Source organism: Pan paniscus, chromosome 5 (genome assembly GCF_029289425.2).
Source record: "Pan paniscus chromosome 5, NHGRI_mPanPan1-v2.0_pri, whole genome shotgun sequence".
In the NCBI taxonomy this organism is placed as follows: domain Eukaryota; kingdom Metazoa; phylum Chordata; class Mammalia; order Primates; family Hominidae; genus Pan; species Pan paniscus.
In genome coordinates this window covers 141,436,135-141,449,155 of record NC_073254.2, presented here as the reverse complement: position 1 = coordinate 141,449,155, position 13,021 = coordinate 141,436,135, and the positions used below count along the sequence as shown (strand labels likewise).

Genomic DNA, 13,021 nt, shown 5'->3' with positions numbered 1-13,021 from the left:
GCATGAGTCAATGTGCCTGGTGAATTTTGTTAGGTGAGATAAAGTCATGAAAATTATATTTTTAAAAACAAGATGTCTTTCTCAGGCAAAGAAACATACTAGATTATTTACAAGTGAAATGACTAGATGTTCCAGGTTAAAAAGAAAAAACAGGCAGACAGCCCCTTCTCTGCTGTACTTGCCCACCCATCATAATAAAATAAAATAAAAAAGAAAAGAAAAATAGAGGGAAAGAGATGAAATAAGAAAGGCAAATTATCATTGGTGAAGAATGAGAATTTATTATATTATTCTTGCTACTTTCATGTACTTAAAAATGTCTACAATAAATAAGTTATTACAAAAACACTGAAATCATTTTTTCAAATAAAATCTCATGTTGAAACAGAAAGAAAAAGCATTTATATTTCTGGTGGAAAGAGAGGAGAGGGCTATAAACCTCTTCCAGCTCTTCATGCTTTCCCAGGAAAGCCCCTAAAATGCCTCCATGGAACTTGGTTTGAAAACTGCTGCATGTGGTTTCGCTCTTTGATCCAACAGCTGAGGCTCTCTCCAAGTCCCGTAGCTTCAGAGTTGACCATTCCCATCCCACAGCTGACCGCTTTGTGAGCGCCTGCTGTACTCACCTCCCTGCACAATCCCCTCTTCACCTTCCCAGGTAGGGATCTGCCTCATGTATATCACACTGACTTCACCCTTCCCTTGCTCTTGGGACCTGGCAACTTGGTAAATATGTTACTCATCATTCCATTAGTATCCTTTGTATGCAGAATATTTCACCATAGGACTAACCAGGGTAGTTTCCATCTTAATAAAGAACTGTTGTTGGAAAGAAAAGAGTATTGAGGCAATTGGTCAACTACTGAGAAGAAAATTGATGTACGTCTTAACGTACACTGTACTCTGAAGACACAAAGGTAACAAAAAGTCAAATGTGAAATAAAAACAAAAGCATATAATGAACAGCTAAAATACTGTGGTTAAATATCAAATCCCTGGGTGAAAGAAAGATGAAACCTTGGAATTTTGAAAGTAAAGATCAAGAATTTTGGCTACAGAAATTTCATGTCAAAAATGCAAATGTTTTAAAACTTAAAATCACATAATAAGCTAGAAAAAGAGTCATAGCAAAAAAAAAAACATAGTTAACGTTTTTATTATAAAAAAGAGCTTGTAAAATCATCAACACCACAAAAGAATAAGAGGCAATGGTCATAGGCATTTTAAGTGAGAAAAATAGCATATACATGTTTACATACATATTATTAATATAGCTATTAATTAAATGTAAATTTAAATATGAGAGTTTTCACATACAAAACAGGATTTTTTTTTAAGTACTAATATAATTCTTGTTAGGTTCAAAGAGTCTTCATACTGTTCAAAACTTTGATTCTAATTCTTAGAATTTAACCTAAAAAAATTAAATTAAAAAAATGAACAAAGTTATTCATCAAGTGTCACCTATAATAGCAAAAAATTCAAAACAAACTAAATATTTAACAATAGAATGATTGGATAAATACTGGCACAAATGCCCAATGGCATTTTTATTTATTTATTTATTTTCTTGAGATGGGGTCTTGCTCTGTCACCCTGGCTGGAGTGCAATGGCATGTTCAACAGTCATTGCAACCTCGAACACCTGGGCTCAAGGGATCCTCCTGCCTCAGCCTCCTGAGTAGCTGGTACTAGAGGCATGTCACTGCACCTAAATTTTTTTTTTTTTAATTTTCTGTAGAGTTAGGGTCTTGCTTTGTTGTTCCAAACGACATTTAAAAAATGCTTATGTTGGCCAGGTGCAGTGGCTCACACCTGTAATCCCAGCACTTTGGGAGGCCAAGGCAAGCAGATTGCCTGAGTTCAGGAGTTCAAGACCAGCCTGACCAACATGGAGAAACCTTGTTTCTAATAAAAATATAAAATTAGCCAGGCTTGGTGGTGCATGCCTGTAATCCCAGCGACTCGGGAGGCTGAGACAGGAGAATCGCTTGAACCCAGAAGGCGGAGGTTGCAGTGAGCCGAGATCGCACCATGGCACTCCAGCCTGGGCAACTAGAGCAAAACTCCATCTAAAAAAAAAAAAAAAATGGCTGGGCGTGGTGGCTCATCCCTGTAATCCCAGCACTTTGGGAGGCCGAAGAGGGCAGATCACTTGAGACCAGGAGTTCAAAACCAGCCTGGACAACATGGTGAAACCCCATCTCTACTAAAAATACAAAAATTAGCCAGGTGTGGGTGGCACATGCCTGTAATCCCAGCTACTCAGCAGGCTGAGGCAGGAGAATCCGTTGAACCCAGGACATGGAGGTTGCAGTAAGCCAAAATTGCGCCATTGCACTCTAGCCTGGGTGACAGAGTGAGACTCTGTCTCAGAAAAAAAAAAAAAAAAAGCTATGTTGGCTGGGCATGGTGGCTCATGCCTGTATTCCCAGCACTTTGGGAGGCAGAGGTGGGCAGATCACTTGAGGTCAGGAATTCGAGAGCAGCTTGGCCAACATGGAAAACCCCATCTCTACTAAAATACAAAAATTTGCTGGGCGTGGTGGCGCACACCTATAATTCCAGCTCTTCGGGAGGCTGAGGCAGGAGAATTGCTTGAACCTGGGAGGCAAAGGTTGCAGTGAGCCGAGACTGTGACACTGCACTCCAGCCTGGGAAATAGAGCAAAACTCTGTCTCAAAAATAAATAAATAAATAAATAAAACTCATGTTAATGCAAAAATGCTTATGTTAAAGGTTAAGTCTAAAAAAAAAGAAGGATGTCGATTTTCATATTAAAACTATCATTAATATTCTCAATTTAAAGGCAAAACAATTCATAGATTCAAGAATATTGAAACAAAAACTGTATAGTCATTCTCTCCTTTGGATGTTCAGATTAAAGGAGATTGTTTTCTTCTTGTCTTTTGTTAACACTTAAGTTTCTTTGAAGTTTTCTATAATAGATATTTATTACTTTTATCATTTAGTTAAAATTATTTAGAAAAGTTATATGCTCATGCAATTCCTCCCTCCTGCCCTTCTCTGCTCCCACCCATCACCAGAAAAGAAAATTTTTTTAAAAAGAAAAGGTATATGCTGGCTGAGCATTATATTATAGCTCACACCTGTAATCCCAGCACTATGGGAGGCTGAGGTGGGAGGATCACTTAAGCAAAGGAGTTTGAAACCAGCCTGGGTAATAAAGTGAGACTCTGTTTCTAAAAGGACTTTAAAAATTGGCTGGGTGAAGTGGTGCACACCTGTAGTCCCAGCTACTCGGGGGCTAAAGGGGGAGGATTGCTTGAGCCCAGGAGGTTGAGGCTGCAGTGAACCGAGATCACACCACTGCACTTCTGCTTGGACAATAGAATGAAACCCTTGTCTTAAAAAAAAAAAGTATATATATATATATGTGTGTGTGTGTGTGTGTGTGTGCTATATTTGATATATATATATGCTATATTTGACATATATATGCTACATTCACAATTGAATGATTCATGTTTTTTACAAAAGAATAAAATAGAATAAAATAGAAGTTAGGCTATCTGAGCTACTTCTTGATATTCATGCTAATACAATTTGTCATATTAAAATGTATCTTGTCCTTAAGTTACAGCCCTTTGGGCTGGGCACGGTGGCTCACGCCTGTAATCCCAGCACTTTGGGAGGCCGAGGTGGGCAGATCACCTGAGGTCCGGAGTTCGAGACCAGCCTGACCAACATGGAGAAATCCTGTCTCTACCAAAAATACAAAATTAGCCAGGCATGGTGGCCTATGCCTGTAATCCCAGCTACTCAGGAGGCTGAGGCAGGACAATTGCTTGAACCTGGGAGGCAGAGGTTGCAGTGAGCCGAGATCACGCCACTGCACTCCAGCCTAGGCAACAAGAGTGAAACTCCAAGTAAAAAAAGAAAAAAATTACAGCTCTTTGTATCAAGCAGGTAGCTAGGCAGAAAGTGAATAGGAATTGCTGAGGGCAGATGAATTAGAGGTCTCTGACTGAGCTCTTATTTTTCCCTTAACAAAATTCTCAGAAATCATGAAAGACAAAATTTCATATTATTCTGAACAAATAACTGCCATCATATTCATGACTTTTTCTATCATGAGCCAAACATAATATCAGTATATTATATAGCCACATGCTGTTTATGGAGTGCAGTGACATATCTGAGATATGTGCAAGTATTGTCAGTATTATTTGTAATAATATCAAATGGAGGAAAAACTTGAGAAGCCCAATAATAAATACATAAGTTTATTACAGAATAATCACCCTGTGGCATATTATGCAGCCATTAAAAATGAGGTAGGTCCATATATTTTTTGTTTTTAAAAATTTTTTTATTAATTTATTTTTTAAGTTTATAGAAACAGTATCTCACTATGTTGCCCAGGCTGATCTCGAACTCCTGAGCTCAAGCAATCCTCTCACCTCAGCTTCCCAAAGTGCTGGGATTACAAATGGGATCCCATTTGTAAGGTCCATATATATATATATATATATATTTTTTTTTTTTTTGAGAAAAAGTTTTTGCTTTTATTGCCCAGGTTGGAGTGCAGTGGCGTGATCTCGGCTCACTGCAACCTCCGCCTCCTGGGTTCAAGCGATTCTCCTGCCTCAGCCTCCCAAGTAGCTGGGATTACAGGCATGCGCCACCACGCCCAACTAATTTTGTATTTTTAGTAGAGACAGGGTTTCACCATGTTGGCCAGGCTGGTCTCGAACTCTGACCTTAGGTGATCCGCCCGCCTTGGCCTCCCAAAGTGCTGGGATTATAGGCGGAGCCACCGCGCCTGACCAGTAAGGTCCATATATTTTAACATGAAAGATTATTATAAATATAAATAAAATGACTTACAAGCGATAGGTATATCTATGTATAATCTGGCTACCTTTAGGAAGAGGATTGAAAGGGGCCTTTGCTTTTTACATACCTCTACTTTTGTTTGCATTTTTGTGATAAGAGGATTTCTTTTACAACTAAGGGAGGAAAAGAAAAAGAAAAGAAAGGAAGAGTGGGAGGGAGGGCAAGAAGGGAAGGAAGAATAAAAAAGAAGGGAGGGCCGGGTGCTGTGGCCCACACCTGTAATTCCAGCACTTTGGGAGGCTAAGGCAGGCGGATCACGAGGTCAGGTGATCAAGACCATCCTGGCCAACCGGGTGAAAGTAAAAATACTAAAAATTAGCTGGGTGTTGTGACGTGCGCCCAGCTACTTGGGAGGCTGAGGCAGGAGAATCGCTTGAACCCGGGAGGCGGAGGTTGCAGGGAGCCGAGAGCACCATTGCACTCCAGCCTGGCAACAGCAAGCCTCTGTCTCAAAGAAAAAATAAATAAATAAAAAGGAAGGGAGGAAGAAAAAAAGGAAAGAGAATTTGCAGCCACTGTCACCATTTAAATGTAGGGTAATTCCTTAGAGCTCACCTTGACTATCCAAACAGGGTGTTACACCCCGGCACTATCTTAGTAAAACCACTGCAGGCCAAGGTATGGGTCCAAATTTTGCAGGTGAAATGTCAGTTTACCAAGAAAAGGCCTATTTCTGGAAGGCATGTCTTATGTTGTCTCCAAATATGAGTAAGATATGAAAACTAGGAAACCACTGCATACATTTATAATTAGAAATAGGTGTCAGTACTGAACCAGAGCCTCACATTCTTTAATTGTCCTAGTCCCTACTACAATAAGGTCATTATTAGCTGAGAGTGGAGTAGTTAACAGTATGCAGACCTTGACTGGACCACTTTGGGTAAGTTACTTACCCTCAGTTTACTCATCAAGTGAAGATACCAGTACTTATGTCTCAGGGTTGTTGTGTAGAAAAGCAAATACCAACATACTAATGAGGTAGTTTGGGAAGCACAGAAAAAGGGAAAAGAATTTTGATGACGTGAATGACTAATTTCAACCTATTTATCTATTTCCTTAACAGAGATATCTGACAAAAAAACAAAGAGTTGTACCTGCTTCAACTGCATTTATTAATTAGCAGGCGACAATTGGTAGGTATTGTTGTTAGTACTACACTGCACAAACTGTTAGACTCTGGAGACACAGCAGAGACTAAGACAGAAATGGCTTTTGTTTTCATTGTGAGTACGATATACTAGGTAAATAAAATACACTGAACAATTCAGTACACATAATGATAAGAAGAGAGCAAGATGCCATGGGAGCGTAAAATGGGCAGCCCAGGGAATCAGAGAAAGGATCTAGGAGGAAGCAAGATTTAGCTGGGAATTGAAGAACAGGAGTTACCTAGGTGAATGGGGAGGAATGTGATTTCGGCAGAGGGCAAAGACCACAGGTAGGAAGAAACTCAGAGCTTTGGAGGTACTGGAAAACCTCTACAACAGCCACAGCTCAGAGAACTGTGAATGATGATGGATGAGACCGCAAAAGAGCCAGGATCCAGAGAATGTAATAGCTTTGAGGCATACTGAAGGATTGCAGTCATTATTTCAACAAAGACAAAGGGGCCTGGTGTGGTGGCTCACACCTGTAATCCCAGCACTTTGGGAGGCCGAGGTGGGCGGATCATGAGGTCAGGAGATCGAGACCATCCTGGCTAACATGGTGAAACCCCGTCTCTACTAAAAATACAAAAAATTGGCCAGGCATGGTGGCGGGTGCCTGTAGTCCCAGCTACTCAGGAGGCTGAGGCAGGAGAAAGGCGTGAACCCGGGAGACAGAGCTTGCAGCGAGCCGAGATCACACCACTGCACTCCAGCCTGGGCGACACAGTGAGACTCCATCTCAAAAAAAAAAAAAAAAAAAAATATATATATATATATAATAAAGACAAAGGAAGCCATTATAAATTTCTAATGACAATTAATTTTATTTCCCTTCTCTATTCTTTTCCTTGATCTGTTAATAATATTTCTTCTAGCCAGATGCAGTGGCACACACCTGTAGACTCAGCTACTCAGGAGGCTAAGGCAGGAGGTTAGCTTGAGCCCCAAGAGTTCAAGGCTGTAATGCACTATGATTACATCTGTGAATAGCCACTGCTACACTCCAGCATAGCAAGACCCTGTCTCTAATAACAGTAATAATAATACTTCTAGCTACTTTATGGTGGGGACACATTCTAACCTTTTTTGTAGGTTGATTTTTTACTCATCAAATTCTCAGAATTCTGAAGGTGACTTACTATACATGCCTATCTGTTGTAGGAACTAAATTTATTTAAAGTTCTTGGCTGGGCATGGTAGCCGACGCCTGCAATCCCAGAATTTAGGGAGGCCTAGGCAAGAGAATCTCTTGAGGCCAGGAGTTTGAGACCAACCTGGACAACAAAGCGAGATTCTGTCTCTAAAAAAAACAAAACAAAACAAAACAAAATTAGCCAGGCATGTGCACCTGTAGTCTTAGCTACTCAAGAGGCAGGAGGATGGCTTAAGCCCAGGAGTTTGAACTGTGATTGTGTCTCGAGCCACTGCATGCCAGCCTGGGTGACAGAATGAGACTCTGTCTCTGAAAAAAAAAGTGAAGCTCTTCTGAGCTTGTTTACTTTTCATATTTACACTGTCCTCACATACCACATTTAACATAGTGTAAGACACTAAGACTTGTTTTCCAGTGGTCTTGTGATTACACAAATTGACATATCCTTGTTTTACTTATTAAAACTCTGCAGAAGTAGAAAACACCGACATAACGTTTTTGACTTTCAGAATTTGACTGTGTACTGGATTTTTTTTCCTGGAAGCACTACTTTTCCCTTTGTTCATTTCCCTTGAAATAAATTGTAACCATTAGCTAATGCCTCTCATTTATCAAGGACTTACTACATGTCCTATGCGCTTTACACATACCTCATTAAATCATCACAACAACTTTGCAGGAATGAATTTTTTATTTTTGTTTATAGTTTGGAGACTGAGCATCAAAGGTTATGCAACTTGTTCAAGATCATATAGTTAATAAATGAGAAACATTTCCTCGAGTAATCAGTTTCTGCTTACCTGTGCTTCTGCCAGCCTCAAAAATTCCTAGAACCATAAATTTCAAATTAAAACTATATATATCACTGGATAGACTTTCATTAAATCCATGTTTGACATTGTGGTCATTGAAAAACACGAAAGGAAAAGTATTCTATTCCTTAAGCCTCTAGCCCACAAGCAACTAAAAATATACAAAATTTGATCATTGATGAAAAATACATATTACTTGCTATACATAGAAATGAATGGTAAAAATAAAAGTAAGAGCACTATGTCCAAACCCTCAATACAGCTTTGCCCTGACATATGGTTGTATTTATGGTTTTTGGGGGGATATGAAAATAAACAAGAAAGGACACAAGACTTGTTTAAAGTACCATCTTTTAAAATGTTTATTGTATAAGGATGAACATAAAGCCAAATCTTATTGAACATGGCAAGAATTTTTTCAGATACATATTTCTTGCAAATTTCTCATCTAATCCTATTTACATCATTTTTGCTTGAAATATCTTTTCACTATAGAGCATATTTTTATTGATTATCCAAGTTTTGTGAGGCAACAGAGTTTATGTCCTACAAATGTTGGAAATTCCCCAGAAATCCTGAGATTTTTGGAAAATCTTAAGACATGTATGTTTCTAATTCTTGAAAATATTTGTAGTGTTAATGTACTGTGGCTTTTAAAAATAGAGCCTGTCTTTTAAAGATCATCTTGTATTTAGTTACAAATTGGGAGTGTTGTTGTTATATATATATATATATATATTTTTTTTTTTTTTTTTTTTTTTTTTGAGACGGAGTCTCGCTCTGTCGCCCAGGCTGGAGTGCAGGGGCGCAATATCTCGGCTCTCAACAAGCTCCGCCTGCCGGGTTCACACCATTCTCCTGCCTCGGCCTCCCGAGTAGCTGGGACTACAGGAGCCTGCCACCACACCTGGTGAATTTTTCTATTTTTAGTAGAGACGGGGTTTCACCGTGTTAGCCAGGATGGTCTCGATCTCCTGACCTTGTGATCTGCCTGTCTTGGCCTCCCAAAGTGCTGGGATTACAGGCATGAGCTATCGCGCCTGGCCAAGATATATTTTAAATGAAAAACAAAATGCAGACTAAAACCTGAAGTGATCATCAGGTTATCTTTGTCACCACAAACTATGTGCTTAGCACTGTGTTAGGCTGATTCATAACAAATTAAAGGAGTGATTTTTTTCTTTTAATAATTCATTTCCAAAGCAAACATGCAGTTGGCAAACAAAAAAAACTGTGAATTTCTCTGATTTGTTCATTTTTCTTTTTTATTAGAACTGCTTTTTCCTTCTTACATATAAGAAGTATATAAAGATTTTTACTTTTATATATAGATTCCTACAGCAAAATTTTTCTTTAATTAGGTATAACTTGTAATAGATTCTTTAGCTCCTTTTGTCTCACTCATAATAGCTAATTATCATGTAGAATCATCAGTTTAAAGGCAGAGCTTTGCCATATTGCTGACTAAAAATCACTGGTCAGATGCCAAGTGGCACCCTCATGCCCACATTTGCCATGTTTGGAGTTTTAGATAACCATCACCTACAGTTCTTATACCCTTTAATTATAAAATACTGCAAGTCCTTCAGACAAGTGAGGACCAGAATAAAGATGAAAATTAAACACAAATTTTAATGGTTTTCAATGACACTTTTTTTTTTTTTTTTTTTTTGAGACAGAGTCTCACTCTGTCACCTAGGTTGGAGTGCAGTGGCACAAGCTCGACTCACTGCAACCGCCACCTCCCGGGTTCAAGTGATTCTCCTGCCTCAGCCTCCCGAGTAGCTGGGACTACAGGCCTGTGCCACCACGCCTGGCTAATTTTGTGTGTGTGTGTGTGTGTGTGTGTGTGTGTGTGTGTGTGTGTGTGTGTGTTTAGTAGAGACGGGGTTTCACAGTGTTAGCCAGGATGGTCTCCATCTCCTGACCTCGTGACCCACCCGCCTCGGCCTCTGGAAGTGTTGGGATCACAGGCATGAGCCACCGTGCTCGGCCAATGGCACTTTTTAATTACAAAGGTTAAACGTCTGCTACATTATTCCGAAGTTACTATTGAATTATTTAACTTGGCACTTGGTTTGTTAAAAGGACAGCAAGGTATAAGATGTCAAGGTATAGATGGCAAAGAAAAATGTTTGATACCACACATGAGCAAACAAAATCTGACAAGCTGTCCTAAATGTTAGAGCGAGGGTGGAAGGAATTTGATAGAAGCTTTATACCATTTAACCTGTTTTGACTTCAACTGTAGATTAAGGGTGAAAAAAAATGACAGTCGAAACTTTAGTTTTGAACAAAACGTGAGAGGAAAGTATATTTTTTAAGACCTCATGAATCAAAAAATTCTAGTGAGAGGCTAGACTGAAGAGACTAAGGGTATGGGCCAGGCGCGGTGGCTCAAGCCTGTAATCCCAGCACTTTGGGAGGCCGAGGAGGGCGGATCACGAGGTCAGGAGATCGAGACCATCCTGGCTAACATGGTGAAACCCCGTCTGTACTAAAAATACAAAAAATTCACGGGGCGTGGTGGTCGGCTCCTGTAGTCCCAGCTACTCCGGAGGCTGAGGCTGGAGAATGGTGTGAACCCGGGAGGCGGAGCTTGTTGTGAGCCGAGATCTTGCGCCTCTGCACTCTAGCCTGGGCGACGAAGACAGACTCCGTCCCAAAAAAAAAAAAAAAAAAAAAAAAAAAAGAAACTAAGGGTATGAAAAGGGTATGAAAATGAAGAATAAATATACGATTAAAAGCTCTAAACTGAAATAACTTCAATCATTGTATAATTTCTTGTATCTGCAGTCATTTTTAAAATTATGAATTATAAAATTACAAATTATAAGGTATTTCAAATATACAGAACATAATGTAACAGGCAAACATCTGTGGTAGTTTTAACTTACATTTAACTATAGATGACAGGATGCTGGATGTAGTTACATTTAATTTCCAGATTGCTTCAGTCTCGCTGAAATTTGAAACTCATGAATGCAAGGTGGTTCCCCTCAAAGATTTTTAAATTACCTGCCCCCCAAAAGGGAGTCATTGACAAGCTTTTGAAAAATATAGAAAATTGTCCCAGAAGAATCACTGTCTTTAATCAGGTGTCTGCTGGTGTCTATCTTTGAATAGGTCCTATAGTGAGTAGCTTGGATGATTAGCATTTAATATGCTAGAGAATTATTAAGTCCATTTAATTCTAGTTGCTCTAAATTGAGGGAAACTTGAAATTGAGCCACAACTACATCAAAGTCTTCCAAGGCAATGGCCAATTTAGGTTCTGAGACTCTGGTGAGAGTTAAAGCTTTAAGTTCTGTGTTAACAAATCTCAGTATTTTACGCTTACCCACTAGAGTTCTTTGAGTTAGCCTCAGTTGCAGCCATTTTCTGACAATTTGACCTGAAAGTTAAATTCTTGTAGGGAAGGGTTTCTAAATTAGTTAACTGTGTTTAGGATTAATAAATATTCCTGAAAATCTGAAATGTATAACTCTGAGTTTTTCAAAGCAGGAAACAATCTTACACTTCTCTGTATTTGCTTTTAAAATAAAATACCCAAGCTTTGCACAGTGGCATGATCATAGTCAATGAGGTTTATCCAGGGTGCGATTACTGCTAATTGAAAATTTTTCTCAATACTCCACCATGACGACCAGAAATATAGTTGGCATTGACAATTTTTGACAGTCTCTGCAGAGGCTGAACAAAAAAAAAATAAAAAATAAAAATAAAATTGGTCTGATAGGGTCACTCACACCTGTAATCCCAGCACATTGGAATGTCAAGGTGGGAGATCGCTGGAGGCCAGAGTTGGAGACCAGCCTGGGCAACCAAGGAAGACTCAGCCTCTACAGAAAAGAAAATTAAAAATTACCACTGGAGTGCATTGGTGCCACCTGCTCAGTAATCCCATCTACTCAGGAGGCTGACTCAGGACGATCCCTTGAGTCCAGGAGTTCGAGGCTACAGTGAGCTGTGATAGCACCTTAGCTGTGATTGCACTCCAGCCTGAGTGACAATGTGAGATCCAGTCTCTAAATAAAAAATAAAATAAAATAACACTTAGGGTTTCTGCTAATGTAGCCTCTAGAAACTATTTTACTGTCTTTGCTAATTCTGATGAACTGTTTTGTAAAGAGTAACCGACTGACAAAAGACTCCAGCATGAAAGCCAGATCAGGCTCCATTTTGTTCCATATGCATAGGGACAGATGACACATCGCATTCAATAAGACTTGGGCATAGGGTTTACCTTCTAAAGTGGGTGCCTCATGAGACTGTTTTTATATTTAACAGGAAAGTGTGTGGGCATTGAAATTACACTACACGTCATAACCCAAATAAGCATTTAGTCATTGCAAGGAAACATCCGGAGACCAGAAGAAATAATCCGAATTAAAATTTCAACACTTTTGAAGACCAGGAAACTAATGCATAATTTCCCTCCTTAATGTTAAAAGAAATTAGCTTTCTTCTCTACACAATAGTCTTCTTTTTTCTGGTCTTCTTGAAGCAGTGTTTCTGTGGTATTTCTTCCACGTCTCCTCTTCAGTTCTGAAAATTGCCAGCTGCCAATTCTGACATGCCAAGGGCTAAGCTATATTTGCCCAACCAAGAAAAGGTAAAAACAGAATCTTGGAGCCGGTAAAGATTAGAAACATTTTTCTACACTGTTGGTGTGCTGTTTATAAAAAGAACTCACTTTCAGACTTTAATAAGTCCCCAAACTTCATTATTTTGCTCTCCCTCCAAGTACAAAGCACAGATGTTTTGGCATGTTGGAATCCGAAGTTTGGAATTTTTAGAAGAGGCCATGTGTGGGCAGGGAACTAGCACCCTAGGCAAATTGAGAGGTTCAGCTATTTTCATAAAACAAAGTAAAAAACCAGCTCTTGGCCTGGAAGTTTCTTTTTTCTTTCTTTCTTTTTTTTTTTTTTTTGAGACTGAGTCTCACTCTGTCACCCAGGCTGGAGTGCAGTGGTGTGTTCTCAGCTCACTGCAACATCTGCCTCCAGGGTTTAAGTGATTCTCATGTCTCGGCCTCCTGAGTAGCT

At 39.3% G+C, this 13,021-nt stretch overlaps 1 non-coding gene across 1 annotated transcript; it reads left to right on the top strand.

The window, feature by feature from the left end:
* Positions 1 to 11,525: 11,525 nt before the first annotated feature.
* LOC112440152 (U4 spliceosomal RNA) lies at positions 11,526 to 11,666 on the top strand. The gene has a single exon (XR_003028342.1). It is a non-coding gene; the product is annotated as a U4 spliceosomal RNA (small nuclear RNA).
* Positions 11,667 to 13,021: the final 1,355 nt, after the last annotated feature.